Below are 19,847 nucleotides of genomic sequence, written 5' to 3'. Positions count from 1 at the left end.
ACACAGTTTACGGTATTTTGTTATACTAATAGCATCCCAGATGGACTAAGACAACCCCTAATACCCACTACTACTTATTTCCTTACAACTTTCAACAATGAAAAGGGTAGAAATAAATGAAAGATTTAGGAGGTACATCAGGTGGAACTTCCTGACTCCAAGGAGGTAAAGAATTCAAAGAGGCTGTTGTAGATCCTTTTTCAGGAAAGCTATAAGGCAAAGGGACACCCTGCCCCCACCCCGCCCACTTGGACTGGGCACACTCCTGCCTAGAGGCAGGGGGAGGCACCAAACGACCTCCAGAGGGCCCTGCTAGCCCAGAAAGCTAGGAGCCTCTGGTGCAGCCGCTGCTTGGCCGCAGATGTTCCCTGTCATCAATCACACAGTGCATCTGTTTGCTGTGCCGCTTGTTTAAAGAGTGAGGCGTTTGCTAATTGAAAACTAAAAGATCCATCCGTCTCACTCACAGCCAGCATGAAATCCACTCAGCCATGTAAGATTGGGGTAAAAAAGGCAGCGCAGAGCTACAGTGTCCTTGTGTGGGTGCACCTTATGGAGCTCATCTTCTTCCTGCTTCTGCCTCCTGATGAACAGGGCTCCCCTCCCCACCCCAGAGCAGCCAGGGATGGCCCATATTACCATTGTCTAACATGTCCTCATCTATTTTTCTCAGTAAAGCTCAGAGATCGTTATTTTAAGTCCCCACTTAAAAATGGAGAAACTGAGACTTCGCGAGATCAGGCAATTTAGGCAAGCCCACACAACAGGTAGGTGACCAAGGCGGGACACCAATCCAGGTGCTCTGGCTAGTCTGACCCATCCCTGAACCTATGTAGAGGTGCTGAGTTGGGAGGTACCAAATATCTCCTTATGTGGATTAAACCTAGGAAAGAATGGTCCAAGGTTATACAAGGGAAACACTGGGATGTCAACCATATCTGTAATGGCTGATCCCTTAAAGGCAAGTATGGCAACATTCTAGGACTCCTATTGGTGTAATATCTCCCTATAGAGCCTGCAGGCAAGTGGAGGCCAGTCCAGATCAGCAAGATCCAGGGGCAGGAGCTGGGAAGAGTCATGGTGGGGTGAGGTGGGGAGCCCACAGCTTCCTCTGCTCCCGTGCCTCCAGAGATGGCTGCATTTGAGAGAGGTGCTGTTTTGTGCCTCTGGAGAGGGGGACGGTTCAGTGCTGGACTCTGTGGGATTTGCAAGGACACCCCATCTCTCTGGGACTCAGTTCTCCCTTCTGAGGTGAGGCGGAATTGGATGAATGTTAAGGTCCTTTCCAGCCCTCACTTTCTATAATTGTGTGTGTCATTGGAGGAAATGCTGAGATGAAGTTAATCCTTGTGGCCCAGAGAGGCTGGATTCCAGCCATGCAGGGCCGACTCCCTGCTCTGCAGAGTCAGTCCTCTGACCCTGCTCTTCCCTCTCCCTGGAGTGTTGTGCCACCTTCTCCCCTTGGGAACTGGTGTTGCTCCTTCAATGCCCGGTTCCTGTAAAGTCTCGCTTTTTTGTGCTTCACAGCACCTGTTTAAGCCTCAGTTATTTCCCTGGGGGTCCCCTCTCTGGATTGCCAGGGTGCGGGATCAGGGGCCTGGTTTTCTTTCTGTGTGTGACTTCTGAATCTGACACAGAATCTGGCAAACTGAGGACAGTTGGTAACTAATTGCTGCAGAAGAAAGAAAAGAAAGAGAAAGAAAGAAAAAGAAAGGAAGGAAGGAAGAAAGAGAAAGAAAGAAAGAAAGGAAAGAAAGAAAGAAAGAAAGAAAGAAAGAAAGAAAGAAAGAAAGAAAAGAAAGAAAAGGAGAGAGGAAGAAAAGGGGAGAAGAACGAGGTTCCTCTGCAGCCCAAATGACAGTGGGCAGGGTAGCAGCGGAACACCCTTCACCACTCTATCTCTTTCTCCCTCTCCCCACTCCCTGCCTCACACACCTCAGTTTGGAGTCCAGGGTGAGCTGGAACCCCTGAGGCCTCGTTTTGCATTTCCATGTCAGGTCAACTCCAAACAGGCTTTTTCCTTTGGATGAGTCCAGCAATAGAACTGACTACATAGATTCCAAGACCTGAAGTCAGAAAACGGATGCGGACCTCTTCCAACACCTCCTCTCCTTGCCTGACTTGCTGGATGGGTGGTGCCTCCCGCAACCCTTGGCTTCTGAGTCCTCAAAGGAGAAGACTGGCGAGCAGACGGTGAGGACCCAGCCTGCAATCACAGCTTGTTACTCTGGGAGTGGGTGGGAGCGCAGTGGGCGGTCGAGGGTTGCGTTCCCGCCTCAAAACAAGGGATGGCGGAATCCCCCAACCCCTCCTACCCGTTCCAGGCCGGGGATCGCCGAGGAGGTAAAGCTCCTTTGGTGGGGGGCGGGGGCGGGGCCTGTCTCAGGGGCGGGGACCGGGGCACCTCCCTCCCGCGCTCCCCGCGCTCCCCGCGCTCGGGCGCCGCGGAGCTGTCCAGCTTCAGTGCCGAACCGGCAGCCTCCCGCGCGCACCGCGCCGCCTCCGCCCCGTCCCCGTGCTCCCTCCTGCCCGCCCGCCCCGCGCCCGGCCCCGCCCCGCCCCGCCCCGCCGCGGCCCGTCCACTGCTCCCCGCGGGCCAGAGCCGGCCGAGCGGCTGCCCGCCGGGGCTCTGAACGGCGCGGCGGGGCCGGGAGCCAGGGACCGGCCGAGGAGAGTGGCGGCCCCGGACGGCTGCCGGAGGGGCGGCCGCGCGTGGATGCGGCGGGAGCTGGAAGCCTCAAGCAGCCGGCGCCGTCTCTGCCCCGGGGCGCCCTATGGCTTGAAGGTAAGCACCGGCTGGATGGAGCGGCGGGCGACTCAGTGTCACGGGGAGAAGAGGAGGGACCTCCAAGGGGAGCGAGGCCAGGACCAGAAGTTTGTGCGGCCACTCCTGGCCGCCTGCTCGGGAGCGCCCGCCTGGGATCCGGCTCTGCATGGGCTCCCCGTCGGGCGGGGGCGGAGGGCGTCTGGAGCCCGCGGCTGCTATCCCCTCTCCCTCCTTCTCAGTAGACTCCTCGCCACTTAGAAGGGAATCCTCTCCCCGAGCACGAGCGGGCGCAGCTGGGGCAGCCTCCCCGCGGGGCGCCCAGGGCAGCACGGCGGAGCCGCGGCATCGGAGGGCGGGAGGGCGGCCGCTCCCCACAATCTCGGGAGGGCACTTCCCCCAGCACCCAAGCGCGAGACCCGGGGCTCGCGGCCAGAGTTTCCGACTTCTTCCGGAGGAAGAAGGGCTGTTTTTGGCAACTCTGTGTTGGTGCGACCTGACCCTTTTCAGTTTCTAAGGCAGAAGCTAAGGATGGGGGAGAGGCAGAGGGAGATGGCTGGATTCTCCCGCTCCCACGGTTGCCGCTGTCCTTGGTCCTGAACTTTCGTTCTTCTTCGCCTTCTCTTGGGTTGACACCTAGTCGGGGAGGGAGTCTTGGGTGCCAGACCCGTTTCTACCCGGGAGTGCAGGCGACGGTGGCGGCAGTAGCGGAGGGTGACCGCCCGGCTCTCGGCCCGGCTCTATGATGGACCGAGAGCCCCTCTGGGGTGGTATGCGGAGACAAGAGACACCTCTAAGCACCAGACAGAGCGCTTTCCTATCCCTGTCTGAGGCGGGCAGCCCTTGAGTGCTTCCTTTTGAAGAGCAGAGGTAAGAGGGTGCGTGTGCGTCTACATAACAGGCTTCACCATGGACACAAGTCACAGCAGTGCAGCTCCGTGGGGACAGGCGCTTGCTCTCAGCCACAAGGAAGCTGTCTGAGCAAGTCACTGTTGCCCCACCTGGCACCCCACTACTTTTTTTTCGGTGGCTCTTGAGGTTGGGTGAGGGGGTGAGGGAGTGAGGTGCAAGGCACTTTGTGGATCCCACTCCAGATCCTTCTGCAGATCCAAGCCTTTCTGTATTTTGACCAGGCTACAAACCTTTTAGGCCAATCCTTGCTCCTCCTTAGGGAGCTAGATGTTCAACGATTCTCCCCACTCCCACCCTGCTTCAAATGCAAATATGCATGCTTATCTCTGATTCATCCTGCAGCATTAGGACCACTTGAAAAAGAAATCATGCTTACCGTCTTTCCCTCATGCAGCTGTTTGATGAGGGTGGCCAGATAGAGAGACTGTGGTCAGCGTGACCAGTTTCAAGAAAATCAGCAAGCTGGGTTTCAGTCCCTGCCTTGGACTTCCCTCCTTAGTGTTCAAAATTCCTGGATTATTTGTTGCAGGGGGTTTTGATGCCATCTCTGAATGCAGACATCTGACAAGGAAGTGGTTTGGGAGGGTTAGACCTAAAGCCAAATGAGGGCCAGGGTAGTCCCAGCTCTTAAAGATCATTGAGTTCCTTCTACCTTCCCTGCACGGCCTGAGGTGCCCAGAAAATGGAGAGGTTCTGATTTGTTGTAGAAGTCCGGGCAGCATTTCTCTAAGGGTTTTTTTCTTTTTAATGAATTCCCTGAGAAGCTGGTTAAAAATGCGTATTTTTGCTTCTTCCTTGAAAAACTGCTGAATGAGAATCTCAAGCGGAGGCCCAGGAAATTTATATTTTAACAATGTTTCTGAGTGATTCATGTGTACACTGAATTAGCAAATTACCTCCCAAAAAGTTGAGACTCCTTAGAGAGTCTGTATACATTTATTTTATTTTGAAAATGGAAAGCAAGTTTATTTTACATAAAATTGGTAGCAGGTATTCTATCTGAGAAAATCCCTTGAAGATATAAAAATGCATTTCTAAGAGTTAAAAGAATCATGTACCTTGGCAACCATTTGCTGATATCTTAAATATTCCTAAATTTCATACATTTGAAATTTATAAAATTAAGGTATTTAATCTCACCCTTTGTCTCCTGCTGTTATACCTGTTAAATTCTTCAAGTGTGAGACTGTTGGTAGAAAGACCATCCTCCTGATTAAATCTTTGCTGAAATTAAGGATGCAATCCAATCTCCTCTCCCCCAGGAACTTCCTGGGCTTTTCTTCTTTCTAAAATTTTTGGCCCTTTTAAGGAATCACCAATATGGCTTCAGGTTGACTTATGTAAATACTAACTGTCCCTCTATGGGGGTCAACTCAGTGTTTCCCTCCTGCCCTCCCCTCTGGGTGAGTTATTGTCTTTCATTATGCATGTGCTGTGATCTGTTAACCTAAGTGCTCCTGAAATGCCAAGGAGTGATTAGTTCAGCCTAGTAGCACGTCATGCTCCCCAAGGCTGGTAGCCACTCATGCCCTGCTGGAAGTGACATATTGACTGTATTGATTTGGTTCTTTTGTTCCATAAGCAAGGAGGCTTGTAGGGGTAAAAAGGCTAGTAATGATGCTTGTGGGCTAGTTAGTCTTGTACCTTCACCTACAAGGGTGGATTATTTCTGTCTAGAAAATGCAATTATCTTGAGAATGATATAGGAGAATCTGAAATTGAGACAAATGCTTCTGTTCTTTCTTTGATACTATGAGAAACAAATGGGAACTTAGGGTCATTAGAAATATGGCCTCACATACTCCTGAGATTGTCTTGCTGAAGCCGGACTGGTCTGGGGTCACCATTCTCTGAATAAACAAGTATAAGGGGAAAGACATGGGGACTCTGCCTGGAGAGAATGGTTTCCATCTCCCCTGCAAGTAAAAGTTACATTTTAGTGTTAACAAAAAAGTGTGGCTGTGAAGATAGCACTGTGTATATGTGTGTGTGTTTGTGTGTGTTTGCATACACGTGCATGCACACATATAAGCACATCGCCCAGGAGAGACAGATATGATGAGACTTCCTTGAGCCAATCCTGTGTTGGCACCCACCACTTCTCCCCACTTTGTGGCTTAATACCTATGAATCTCCAACAGTGAAGGTGCTTCAACACCTAGGAAGAGAGAAGAATCAAGTTGAGGTTTTATAATGCCAGAACCCTAAGTCATATTTGTAATATCTCCCAGAATCAAGTTCTATATCAGCAGGTTACCGTTACCTAAGAGTTGAGGTCTTGAAAATAGCTTAGAACAGCAGCCCAGTCATTTGCATTTTCCTGGGATATAGTTTATAGGACTTTAGATTCTTAGGTTATCTTCTTGGGCTCCTTAGAGGTCATGCCAGATGCTCCTGACTCCAAACAGGGAAGCTGTTTCCTTAGTCCAGAAATACAATGATCTTTCTTCTTTTATTAAAGTTCTCCTAAATAGAACTTTTTCCAGTAAATTTTCCAGTTTCTGAACACCAGGACTGGACTCAGCAACCGAAGCTTCTCCATCCTACCAGGTACTCTGCTTAGCAGGGAGCATCCTGCATATAGGAAACACTTGGAAACCATGGGCAGCAGAAAGGACACAGGTTGATTCAACTTCTCAGCAGGCACCCTCCTTTGTAGGTAGCCTCTTACTTAGCTGAACCCCAGCACCATTTTCCCTCCTCTCACCTCCAGTAAGGCATTTTGTGGCCTTGGAAGGACCTTGGGATTAGGTATAAGCCCTTCTGCTCTCCAGAATATACCATGGAGCCACTAAGGATGCACAAATTGCTTATTTAACAATTTGAGCAGTAGACTAATGTTATCTCTGGCCTTTTAAATTACTCTAATGGTGTTGGAATCTAATATTAATATACTTTTGCCTCTCACCTGTTCCCATGACCAATGTAATTGGAGATTTCTTTCCTCTGTACTTAAATGGATGCAAAACTTTCTTATTTTTTAACAATAGAATCATATTTTCTAAATGTACAGGCCTGGAAAATAGCTTGATTATAGTGTCAGCACATGGGGATGGAGGAGTAATAAAACTATAAGACTCAGCCACTTGGTTTTCTTTGATTTGGTCCAGAGAAAGGAGAGAAATTTACCCTCAGAATTGCAGATTTTTCTCTTCTTTTTCCTTTCACCTTAATCTGGTAAATGGGTTAAATCAACACCCTTGGCAGCTGGGATGCCCTTGGAAGGCACAGCCTCTTCTCTCCCTAGGATACATGAGAGTGTTTCACTGCGGAGGGGCCAAGGACCCTGGTGGCTCCAGTGTAGAGGGAGGAGTCAGAGATGACACACTGGGGTCTGAGGCCTCCCTCTTCCCCTGGATAGAAGAAACTGTGCTGCTGCAGTGCTTTGAACTCAGAAGCCTGGAAACTGCTAGGGGCATTTGGGAGAGTATGGGACAGTGTACAGAGGTGAGAGCAGAGGAGAAGTAGACTCTTAGGAGGCCCTGAAAGAGGCTGATGTTAAATATGCATTGAGTATAGGTATCAGCTTAGTGTAGTTTGGGCAATTTTGTCATAATCTGATGTCACCTGTAAGGATTTTTACTTTTTCCAGTAGGAGATGAGGGAATTCTTTGCTGTCTGAAGGGTCAGGGAGGGGAAGGAGGGAAAACCTCTGGTTTCCCCTGCAGCCCTCTGGGTAATGTCAGCTTGCTTCCAGACAGAGGGCGGTAAGGGAAGTCAGGCAGACCTGGCTCCCAGGAGCTCCATCAACAGGCCTGCAGTTAGCCTGGGCAGTCCTGCCTTCCAGGAAGCTGTCGCTCAGCACAGAACTGCAGCTGTGGCCCCAACGATAATCCCCTGCAGATGTCTGGGAGCCAAAGGGAGTCCTGGTGCCTGTTCAATTGTTATTGGTCTCTTCAGAACGTGCCTGCCCTTCTCATTTCCACCCCCTCCTTGTTGTTACTGTTTGGGTTCTAAGTGGCCCAGCAGGAGAAAGACATTAGAAATGAAATTATTTTTGTTACATGCTACATCATTGCCTCCTCTCCTACCTGCTACCCCAGGCAGCGCCATCACTAGCAACTCCCAGGAACTCTTGATCTGGGAAAGTGGCTTAGTACCAGGCTTCCCTAGAATGAGAAGTGGTCCTGTTCACCAGACCCTCCTTTGCTGGCCTCATCATCATAACAGCCAGCATTTATTGTGCACTTACTGTGTGCAGGGCACTGTGCTCAGCACTTGACATAGGTTCCTCATTTAAACTCCCAATCCTGCAACAACTCTGTGAAATAGGAACCCTTGTTTTTACATTTTTTGTTTATTTATTTATTTATTATTTTCATTTTTAGAGAGAGGTCTTGCTCTGTCACCCAGGCTGGAGTGCAGTAGTGCAATCATAGCTCACAGCAGCCTTGAACTCCTGGGCTCAAGTGATCCTCCTGCTTCAGCCACCCGAGCAGCTGGGAGTACAGGTGCATGCCAGCATGCCCAACTAATTTTTTAAAGAATTTTTTGTAGATATAGGGCCTTGCTTTGTTGTCCAGTCTGGTCTTGAACTCCTGGCTTCAAACGATCCTCCTGCCTCAGAGTAACCCTTATTATTCCATTCTGCAGAGGAAGAAGCATAGGCTTAGAAAGGTAAGTGGTTTGCACAAGGTCACACGTTTCATGTGTGAGACAAAGATTCAAAACCAGACTGTTTAAGGCTAAAGCAATAGCCCTCTCTGATATGTAAGTGGCATAAAGAACAAGAAAAGGAGGAGAATAGGGATAAGAAGATAATTCTTTAGTGAATGAAAGGGCAGTAATCTTTGTGTATGATACCAGTAAAGTGAAGAGGGAGACAGCAGATGGAGAAGGATGAATAAAATAACTCCTTGGGATTCTTAAATTTGAGAACCAGCGAGGAAGTGTTCTGTACCTGGATCTGGGTCCCTTTGGATGAAATGCACTGGGCATAAACCTCAGCAAGCAGTGGGAGCAGGAGGGAGGGCGGCAGGAGCAGGAGGGAGGCAGGGTCAACTAAGCCTTCCAACCTGGGGGAGGAGCTGGGAGGAGGTGTAGACGGATGTTTTGTCAAGCTCTTCTGGAACTGTGATGACATTACCTTCTGTCCCACATCTCTTTGAGGTGAACTGAACTGTCCAAAGGATGAAAGCCAGACTTCTGCCAACAATTAGGTCTTTGGGGTTGCTTTCTTATTACCATAGAAGGAAAACTTGTTATATCTCCAAGACTAAGCTTCCACATTTTACAGAAATGTGAGGGCGGGATGGCCTGGGATCCTGGACAGACACAGGAGTGACTCATGAGAGCTGCCTTTAAAAAATGAGCTGATTAGCCAGACGCGGTGGCTCACGCCTGTAATCCCATCCCTTTGGGAGGCTGAGGTGGGCAGATTGCCTGAACTCAGGAGTTCGCGACCAGCCTGGGCAACACAGTGAAACCCCATCTCTACTAAAACACACAAAAAAATTAGGGTCTGGCAGCATGCACCTGTGGTCTCAGCTACTCAAGAGGCTGAGGCAGGAAAATTGCTTGAACCTGGGAGGTAGAGGTTGCAGTGAGCCAGTATCGTGCCACTGCACTCCAACCTGGGCGCCAGAACGAGACTCCGTCTCAAAAAACAAACAAACAAACAAAAAACAAAAAAAACTTGATCAATGCTTTTCTGATAGACAGAAGCAGGTGAGGCCTGGATGTCCCTGGGCAGGGCACTTAACCTGCTCATCAGTTATTTCAGGCACAAATAAGGGACTGTAATAATCGTGTTCACCTCATAATAAGTGAGAAGACTCCTCTGTTGTTGAACCTCACCATGAGTTTTATGAATGACATATATCAATATTTAGTCACCTATTTAAACCCTTTAAAAACAACACCATATGATAGTTAAACCTGTGGGCTCTGGAATTAGACTTCCAGGATTTGAATCCTGACTCTAACACTTACTAGCTATGTGACCATGAGCAAGTTAATTAACCTCTATCGCCTGGGGGTTCTCACCTGTAAGTGGATGTTAATACCAACATAATTGGGTCACAGTAATTAATTAAGGTAATAGAGACAAGACATTTGAAAGAGTCCCTGGGAAAAGTGAGTACTCTTTAAATGTTAACTGTAATGATTGTTATTGTTATTATTAAGATGCTTAAGTAAGAAACAACACTTTGAGCTGTTGTCCTTTTGCAGTAATTCAGCACCTGATTTTACATTTCTGAAATCATGTTTCTAAAATGTTCACAAAATTCAAGGATATACTTCTTTCTTACACTCTCCATTTATCTGCACCAAAATTCTTTGGCTTTCACCTGTCAGCAGCTCTTGCTCATTTTGAGCGAGATAGGGGTTTGAATTGCTTGTCATCCCTTTGATTTAGGTGCAGCTGAATTCATTTCCATCTTACCCCACATGAGCTAGGAAGAGGCATAAGTTATCCTGGTGATGGCTTTTCATGGCCTAATTTTACTTCCTGGTTTCCTGGGCTCTGTGTCTGCTACCTCATGGTTGGAGCCTCCCTGATTGGCAGTGTCACATGGTATGTTGCACTCTGGCATAGGCCAGTTTTTATTAAAAACAAAAAACAAGGAGAATGTACCAGTGTACAAGGACAAGGTGACTTTTTTTCTTTTCCCAGATTGAAAGGGCCAAAGAACTTCCCATGAGCAGACCCCCAAAGCTGGCAGAAATATGTGTTCTGCAGCTTCTGGAGTCATTCATGGCAGGAGCAAATGCTATCATGTTTTTAGGTGAAGTATGGTCCTGCCTAAGAAAGGAGGATGGAAAACAGTAGCTTCTGGTCCTGAGATTCCCCAGTCCATAAAGATAATCCCTCTTGTTGGCCTTTTTCTTGGTCTATGAATCCCTTCTTGGGGAGGACTCTCTTGTAATTGATGTGCATCTATTTCTGGCCAGCTACAAATGCTCACCATTTAGCTATGGTAGAATATTTCAGAAGGCACTGTAGGTATTCTGTTCCTGGGTCATCTTCCTTGGTTCATCCTTTTTTAGACTCAGCCCTTTCAACTCTTTCACTCATTTATGGCAGGGTCAATAAGAGACGTGTGTTGACAAGCAGAAACTAACTTCCAGGGTCCCAGGCAGAGGATGTCAGCACCGCCTCCCACCTCCTGCCCCCGCACCACAGTGGATTCATGTTTCCACACACTATTTTTCTTTAGTAGTATGTGTAGTTGAAGGTCTGGGATCACTCTAGAGTCACATTGTGACTAATGACACAAAATCTCCCTTGTGGCCTGTCTTCTGTGAGGAGCCAATTTAATGCTTAATGCTAATCTCTCAATTGTGCATTTCTTGTCTTCTCCAGCAGACCATGAGCTCCTTGAAGCAGAGAATTTGTCTCATGCTTCTCTAAAATCTATTATAACCTAAAATGGTGCTAGGCACTTGGTAGTTACTTAAATTGTTGAGTGAGAGTGGGTGAGTGGATAAGTGATGGGTAGGTGAGAGACAGCTTACTTCCCCATAGCGACACTCTCCCTCTACTTTACTTGCAGCTTAACCAGAGTGACAGTGTCTGAGGCATCCCCCACTAGAGGTATCTCATAGGTCAGCAACATACTTCATGCCTTCTCTCTGTCATCCCTAACCTGCACTATCTGGCCACCCTCAGCCATGATGACATTATAGGTTGGATGGAAATTTTTCACAGTTGTCACAGGGCATGGAAGTTGGGGAATATTGAATGGTTGGAACCTACTTCAATCAGACACACTCATGGAGAAAAAGGTATTGGGGGGGTTGTTGAGGAAACATACACAGATGTGTTTGTTCAGGTCAGCCTGGGGACCTGAAGACAGAAAAGAGCTGTTATTGAGGGATGCCATTAGTGCTTTGGTGATTTCTGTGTTTAGACTTTGGGGAATTGGACTAGTCCTTACTTTAAAAGGTATAGATAAGCATGATTCTACCCAAGACCCTCCAAAAGCAGTAACAGTTTGAACCTATCTTTCTACAAAGCACTTTTAAGAAGTGGGCTATGCATCCCCTGTCCCTCTAGTTATTTAGTTAAACAAAGTGGTTCAGAACACTCAAAAACCAGGCTAATGCAGGATCAGATCTTTGTTCTATCGGTCATGAGCTATGTGACCTCTATCAAGTTACTATCACCCTTTTGAGATGCAGTTGTTTATCCCTTCATAAAACAGGATGACTATATACTTACCTGATTGGGTTTTGTGCAAAGGAAATGAGTCATGCACATAAAGTGCTTGTCTCAGTACCTGATGCATGGTAAGCTCTCAGCAAACATTCACTATCATTATCCTTACCGTAATTATCAGTGGGCAGAGAAATGTCCACAGAACCCTTCCCAACCTGTGCTCCAAATTTTATATTCTCTCTTCTGGAGAGAAGAAAGACACCATTGCAGATGAAGACATTAGACCAGGTATGAATTGGCATAGAGTGTTATACTTGAAAGAACCCAATGTTACACAGCAGGGAAGTAGGAGAGCTGGACTAGAACTCACTTCTGCCCAGGGTTTTTCCTCCACACCTGGCTCAGGTTAGACCATGGAGTTTTGAAGAAACTCAGTGGCTAACGAATGGGATTTGAAGTGAAGATGGTACAAGGTAAGGCCAAAGGCTTAGGCAGGGGCCAGACTATGAACCTTGAAGTCTTATGTAGGAGACTGGATTCCATCCTGAGGGAAAAAAGAAGCCATCTTGAAGGATTGGGTTTTAAGCACAGGGACAACTCCAGTGATTCAATTTGCAGTAAAACAAACAAACAAACAAACAACAACAACAACAACAAAAACTGGCCAGGCATGGTGGCTCATGCCTGTAATCCCAGCATTTTGGGAGGCCAAGACAGGCAGATCACTTGAGGCCAGGAGTTTGAGACTAGCCTGGCCAACATGGCAAAAGCTCATCTTTACTACAAAACAGGCTCACACCTGTAATCCCAGCTACTGGGGTGGCTGAGGCACGGGAATTACCTGGACCCAGGAAGCAGATGGTGCAGTGAGATCAGGCCACTGCACTCCAGCCTAGGCAACATAGTGAGACTGTCTCAAAAAAAAAAAAAAAATCACAGAGGCCGCTATGTGGGGGAACTGATTATAGAAGATTCAAGACTGGAGGCAGAGTACCTAGGAGAGTTTGCAGTTGTTCAGGACAGCAATGCTGGCAGCCTGATCTAGGGAGGGGCAGTGGAGGTAGGAAGGCTTGAAAGACCTGAAAAGATATCTTAAATTTGCCAGAACTCAGTGATTGATGGGCTATGGAGGATGAGGGGAAGAGAGAAGCCAAGGATGATTTAAGAACAATGAAGCAAGGGAATTAAGGATATCGGTAAAAGTGTATGCATATTGGGCCAGAAACCTAAGCCGGATTGAAAGGGAAGGGAAGATAGGCTGATAGAATCGGTGGACTGATGGTGTTGATGAAATCAGAGAACTGGTATACTTGGAATCACTGAGCACTTGAACTGGGCTGCAGAGGCAATTGTGGTCACACAGTGGAGTAACTAAATTTCTAACCTCAGAGAGGAACACCCCTGGCGATGTCAGTGCTCAGAATGCAATCATAGGAGCAGGTGACTAATGTGAAGGGTGTGCTTGGGGAGTAGGAGGCCAGGCATCAAGAGGCCAAGCTGTTGGAAGCTGATTTCACCTGAGTTCATGGCACAACTTGGGCTGGAGTGGAAGACAGTGAGCTAGTGCCAAAGACAGTGAGGGAGGGGAAGTGACCAGGAATGTATGAATGGCAGTGACAAAGAGAGATAGAGTGGGCATAAATGGTTGGTGGGCACCTGAAAGGAACAGAGTCTTTATAAGAGGGTAGGGGAGGTGGTAATGAGGCACAGGGATGTGGGGCTGAGCACTCTCCTGGAAGGGCCGCAGCGGAAGTGGTGCCCTCAGTTGAGGCTGGGAGGGGAGGGGCTGCTGCCGCCATGCAGTACACACCTCCAGTGTAGGTCTTCTCATCCTGCTTTTCTCTTCTGCTCCCTCCGTGGCTCATGGAACCCATTCCTCTCCATAGCTACAGAGAATGGAAGAAAAACAGAAGAAAGGTGAAGACAGGGTGGCAAGTGGGTATAAAGATGTGGATGAGAGAGTTGAAATAGGTGGAAGTTACAGGGAATAGGAAAGAAAATGGATCTGTGGACATCCATTGTTCCTCTGCACCCAGTGTGCCACCTGTAACCTTCTAACATGTTGTGTTGTTTTCTCTGCCAGAATGCTCCAGCCCTTAACTTATAAGGTTAACTCCTACTCAGCTTTTAAAACGGAGCCCAGGTATCACCTCTTCCAGGGAGGCTTCCCCAATTTTCCTTCCTACACTCTTTCACCTACCTGGGCCAAGGGCCTCTCTTCTGTATTTCTCTAGCATACAGTATTGAGTTATGTTGTCATTGCTTATTTACTGGTCTGTTTCCTTCCCTAGATGGTAAATTCCTCAAAGGCTGGAATGGAGCCCTTACCTCTCTAGCTCCAGGTGCCTGCCTGCCTGCTGCACTGCACAAAGTGGGACTGTCATTGAGCCCCGCCCCCGCAAACACGCATGCACACCATAATAAGACAGCAGCAGGCGCTGTCCTCTGCTCATCCCTGAAGTCCTCCACATTATTAAGGCAAGCTGGAATGCTCCTCCAGCAAGTGATTCAGACGAGACATTCCAGATTGTCAAGGCTGTAAAGAAAGGGACCTACACTAACTCTACACATGAATGAGAAAATTGTACTTGGAGAGGGAAGTAACGTGTTCAGGGTCTCATGGCTGCTTAGAAGCAGACCAGTCCCAGATCTGGGACCCGTCCCTGACACGGCCCACTTCCTACCATGCCAAACCCCATGCCCAATGGCCACAGATGGTGTGCACCACACTGTGGCTGCAGGTAGCCACATTAAAAGTTTCCCCAATTTAACCAGCTCCAAAAATCATCCTCTTGTCCTTTCTTCTCATTTCCGGGTTCAAAATTGCTGATTTGGTGAGCCTTATTATTCAGCTATACTCCACTGCCTGGGAAACAGAGAGAAGTGAAATGTAAAAGTAGGACCAAAATACGTATGTATTTTGAGGGGTTCACTTTATGTGATGGGGCTACAGCACCACCAACATTCCCGTTTTCTCACAGGGAAGCAGATTAGGCAAGTCAGTGCTCAGTGTATCACGTGACGTGCATATGCTCCTTGAATGCTGTGCTATTGTCTTTAATAATACTAACCACCTAAGGTCCACTGATTACTCCTACATCATCAGTCAGATCTTAGGAACTGGGCAGAAAGGAGGGGGCAGGAGAAGGGGGAGTTTCTGGGTGTTCCATCTAGCACATGCGTGGGAAGTAGTAGGATGCCAATAAATACTTGTTGCATAGATGAAGGAGTGAATGAGTGAATATTTTCCTCTTGCAGAGCAGGCTGAGATTTGCTCAGAAGCATGTACAGCAGATTGGCTGCCCACCTGTGTGGGCTCCCTGAGACCCAGGGCATCCAGAAAGTCTCCAGAGGGAGAGGGAAGGTGGGAGAACCTCTGTAGAGCTCACAGCCACATGCCTTAAACACTGCTCCTGCATGGAGCATGATACCTGTTCCTGCATGGCCATGCTTCCTCTAAAGCCTGCAGGGGAGGATACTGTCTTGTCTCTTCCAGCTCCCCATGGCTCCTGGCGCTCCTTGGCATGTGGCAGCATCACCCCAATCTCTGCCTCTGTCTTCACATGATTGTCTCTCCCCCATGGCTCTCTGTCTCCTCTCTGCTTCTTATAAGGGTACACCAGGTGTTGATTTAGGGTCCACTGTAATCCAGAATGAACCTATCTTATCCTTAACTAATAATGTCTGCAAAGACCACTTCCAAATGAGGTCACCTTCTGAGCTTCCGGGTGGACATGAATTGGTGGGTGTTGGGGGCTTGGGGGTCGGAGGGGAACACTCTTTACTCCTGTAAGGGAGCTTCCTGCCTTGGTGGATCCTGTTCCTTATAGACATCTTTTGTTTCCTCCAGAGTAGGACTGTTTTCCTTCCTAGTCACCTGTTTGGGAATAGCTGCCCACTTATCTAATTGAAGCCTCATCTCCTGAGTTAGAAGGCAAATGAGGACAAGAAAGAAAGCAATTAGTACAACTGGGAGTTCAGGATTAAAAAGGATTCACTGACCTGCTGGCACAATGGTTGGTAAGGGGGGAAAGTAAAGGGAGTTTGGAGGAAGAGAGGGGAAGGAAGGGGGTCCCTTGAATGTTCCAGCAAGGGAAGGCCCATGGGAACCTGGATTTCTGGGGCACTTGGGCACAGGCCCTGTGAGGGTGGTGATTGGACGTGCATGTTAAATGCCTTTTATAGTCATAAGAAACTCAGGAATTGCTCCCCGTGAGGGCAGCTGGGTGTGCATATTAAGTGCTTTATATAGTCATAAGGAACTCAGGGATTTGAAGTTGTTTACTCAATGTTCATTCTACAAGCATTTATTAAATGCCTCCTATACACCAGGATCTCAGACTAATGCTCTAATTTCACAGATGAGCACACTGAACTCCGGTAGGCCAAGTGAATTACCCAGGATCTTTTGGGGGCAGAGTCAGGACTAAAATCCTAGTCTTTAACTCTCACCATGCCTCACACAAAGCAATGTTCTTCTCTTATATACTCCAGTCTGCCTTGGGGGAATCCCTCATCTCCACCAGGTAATAGTAATAATAGTAACAACCCCTGCATCTGGACAGGGCTTGACTGTGCCCAGGGTGTGTTTCCAGAAGTCATTTTACTGCTGCTCCCTGATGTGTGGGGTGGAGGCAGGGGTAAGGGGGGCTTCCTGACTCCTGCCACTGAGTGCAGCTTTGCTGGGGGTGGTGGATGGGAGGCCTGGGACCTGTACTCTCCATAGAGAAGAAGATCAAGGACCTCTTAGACAAAACTAGCGGGACTCACTCTCTGAAACTGGGAGCCCCATCATTAAGTTTGCCCAGCTGGCCAGTCTGTAAGGACATAGGGGATGCTGATGGTGCTAGCAAGGTGTTCTGGGCCCCTGTAAATGAGGATCCTGTGGCCTCGCAGATTCATCTTCCAACAGGCCTGTCTTAGCACACAGATGGCAACATTTGGTGCTGTCTGTAGTATCTCCCAGCAGGGCTGAGCCTTCAGAGCCTGCCCTCTTGGGCTTTCCAATCTGGATGTCTCTGATGACCCGGTCCATAGCTTAGTAATTACTTGTTGAATGACTTGAGTAAGTCTGGAGAAAAAGTTAACTCCTTCACTGTGATAGGTGAGGGAAGGTATCAGAGAAGGAGGTACAGGAGATTTCCAAGGAGCTGTTCTCAGGCCAGCTTTGGGACTTGAGGCCTTGGAGGCTCCACCTGGGACTTGGCATTGGGCCTTCACTACCTCCCTGAGTGCACAGGATGCTGGAGCCTCCCAGTTTCTCTGGCTTTCATCTCGTCTTCATCCCTGGGCAGCTCCCTGCCCTCTGCAGCATCTCCCCACACCCTGTCTCCACGGTAACGTCACAGCCACAGGAGCCCATAATCCTGGTGGGAGGAGAGGAGCAAAGGGCAGGGACAGGGGCACATGTGGCCAGCAGTGTCCATGTGCCTCTGAGCAGCCAAGCTCCCACAGGCCAGGGAGGGTGCCTGCCCCAAAGCCTGGCAGCAAGGAGGGGCCAGGGCAGAGGGCCCACAGGCAGTGCCTCTGAACATTCTTCTGTCTAGAAAAGGAGCCAGGGAGCTCTTAAGCAACAGGTGGAGCCTCTGACCCCAGGAAGCTTTTGGAGGCTGGCAGCTCGAGTGTCTCCCTAGGTCAAGATCACAGCCAGTCCAGCTTGAGGCAGAACCCAGATTCTCTGTGGCTCAGGAAAGTCTGCCCACCTGAGTATCCCCACGTCCTCCCTCCCTGTCCTGCCCAGTCCCTGTTCCATCAGCCTGTGGCAGCACACAAGTGCTGCTGGGGCTGGGGGTGACTGGGGAGGGCAGGGCACCAATGCCAGCCAGGAGAAGGCAGGGTCCACTGGCAGCTTCGACCCTGGAGCAGCCCCACTGAGGGAACTGGAATAATGGTTGAAATGAGCAGCTTGTCTGAAGACAGTCAATTTGATAGTGCCTCTAATCATAGCCGCTGAGTTTCTGTCTGCCAGACACAGAGATCCAGGAAAATGTAATAGAATGGACACAAAAAGCAAAGAAATGCAAAGCAGAGCTGGAATCCCATAGATTTCTTTCTTCCCAGACCCACAGCACTATTCCTTGGGGCCCACTGCCCAGTTTCTTTGAAGATTTGGCAATCTGCTAATTTGCTGATTAGCAGTACACACATAATAGTTGTACATATTTTGGAGGTACATGTGACAATTTGATACGTGCATGCACTGTGTAATGAACAAATGAGGGAAAGTGGGATATCTGTCACCTCAAACATTTATCTTTCCTTTATGTTGAGAATATTCCAATCTTCTCTTCTATCTATTTTTAATGATACAATATGTTATTGCTAATTAGTCACCGTACTATACTATTATTGGTAGATCTTATTCTGTCCATCTAACTGAATTTTTGTATCTATTAACCAACCTCTCTCCATCTCCCCCTTCCCTTCCCAGCCTCTGGTAACTACTACTATTCTCTGCCTCCATGAGATCCACCTTTTTTAGTTCTCACTGCTCGGCTTTCTTTCTAAGGAAAATGGACTCAGATGGGTCTTTATGGAGGTCTCTAGAATTAGGAGTCTTAGGTTCTAGTCTCAGTTCTGTCATCTAACTGGCAGCTTAGGTATAGTTAACTTTTCTTGTCCTCTGATTTTTTATTCTAAAATGATGGTATTGGATTGGATGAAGTCCCTTACAGACTATAACCAACAACAACCGCACTTTTCTGCCTTTGTCCATCCAGAGCTGCATTTGGGGTGACAAACCTTGCTTTAAAACACATATTCTATTAAGGTGTTCATTTTTCAAGCAGATGCTTTCTTGCCCACAGTGCATTCAATTTATCCAAGTGAATAATATCTACCACTTTCAAATACTGACTATATTATCTTCCTTATATGCATCAGCTTTAATCTCTGTGACAGCCATAAAAGATAGAAATTATTACTCCCATTTTACAGATGAGGAAACGGAGACTCACAGATAGAAAGTAAAGTGTTAATCAAGGCCACACAGGTGGTGAGAACTGAATCTGGTATTTGAGCCTAGATCTGTCTGATACAATATTTCCATGCTGCCCCAGATCATATTTTCTACATATGCTAGGTTTATCTTCTTCACTTTCATTATGATATATATCACAACATATGTGATGGCTTGCCTCTTATTTCCCCCAGCCCCATCGCTGCCCCCAGCATGTGAGGTCGATAATGACCTCACATAAGATCTTGCCCTTGGCGTTTAGTGCATAGTAGACCCTGAATATTTGTAAAGAGGATGTACAAATAAAGGAATGAATATATTCCAAAATTTTAGAACTTGGGTAAGTTGGAGACTGCTTTTAAATATAGAAGTATAGTCCACAGTGCCAAAATAGTGGGCATTCAATAAATCCTAATTTATATGCAAATGTGTACACACACACACATGCACACACACAATAATCAAAGCTTGTTTGTGATGATATACACACAGCATAAGTTGTGGTGGACCAGCATTTTTTTCCCCCAGATCAAAACTGGTACATAGCATTTCAAATAAATTAGTGCTTTAATCTTAGCTGATGCATTTGAAGGAAGGAGTATATCTACATGCCAGTGCCAGGGTGATCCTGTGGCCTCTCCAACAGAAACCATAGAGGGCTGTGTTTTCAGAAAGAGTAAACACAATCTTTTCTCTCATTTTTTTTTCTGGTGATATTTGTAGGCCCACACCTGGCATCCCATATCACCCATGTGGGTCAGAGATTACATATGCAATAAAAAAGGAAATCAAAGCACGAAATGAGGAAATTACTGATAACAGCATTTATCAAAAGGTGAGGGCGGAAAATCATTTTAAAATTTAAAAACAAAAGCCCATACACTGTGTGTTACAGGGATGTGTGTGTTTATATATAAAAATTGCTAAATACCCAGGTTAGGCACCATTTAACCAGCAGAGCTGTTGCCTCAGGCAGTTGTTTTTCTAATTGCAGGTCTCGGCTGTGTCACCAGCTAGCTGGGAGCCCAAGGGGAGCTAAGAAAGTCTTGTTCTGTCCTTTGAATTCCTTTTCAACAGTCTGGCTTCCCTACCACCCAGGAGGGCACAGATCT

General features: G+C 47.7%; 1 protein-coding gene across 3 annotated transcripts in view; it reads left to right on the top strand.

Annotated features, from left to right (window-relative positions):
* Nucleotides 1-2,462: 2,462 nt before the first annotated feature.
* DRD2 (dopamine receptor D2) overlaps nt 2,463-19,847 on the top strand; it is a 65,663-nt gene continuing 48,278 nt past the window's right edge. For 2 of the 3 annotated variants that reach the window (XM_016919832.3, XM_016919830.3), the window contains exon 1: nt 2,463-2,785. The gene's annotated coding sequence lies outside the window, so the exon portion shown is untranslated. Of the gene's footprint in view, nt 2,786-3,561; nt 3,635-19,847 lie in introns of those variants that run through there. The other variant, XM_016919831.4, reaches the window with a different exon arrangement.

The sequence above is a fragment of the Pan troglodytes genome, chromosome 9, assembly GCF_028858775.2.
Source record: "Pan troglodytes isolate AG18354 chromosome 9, NHGRI_mPanTro3-v2.0_pri, whole genome shotgun sequence".
Classification (NCBI taxonomy): Eukaryota; Metazoa; Chordata; class Mammalia; order Primates; family Hominidae; genus Pan; species Pan troglodytes.
This window is presented reverse-complemented; position numbering and strand designations above follow the sequence as displayed.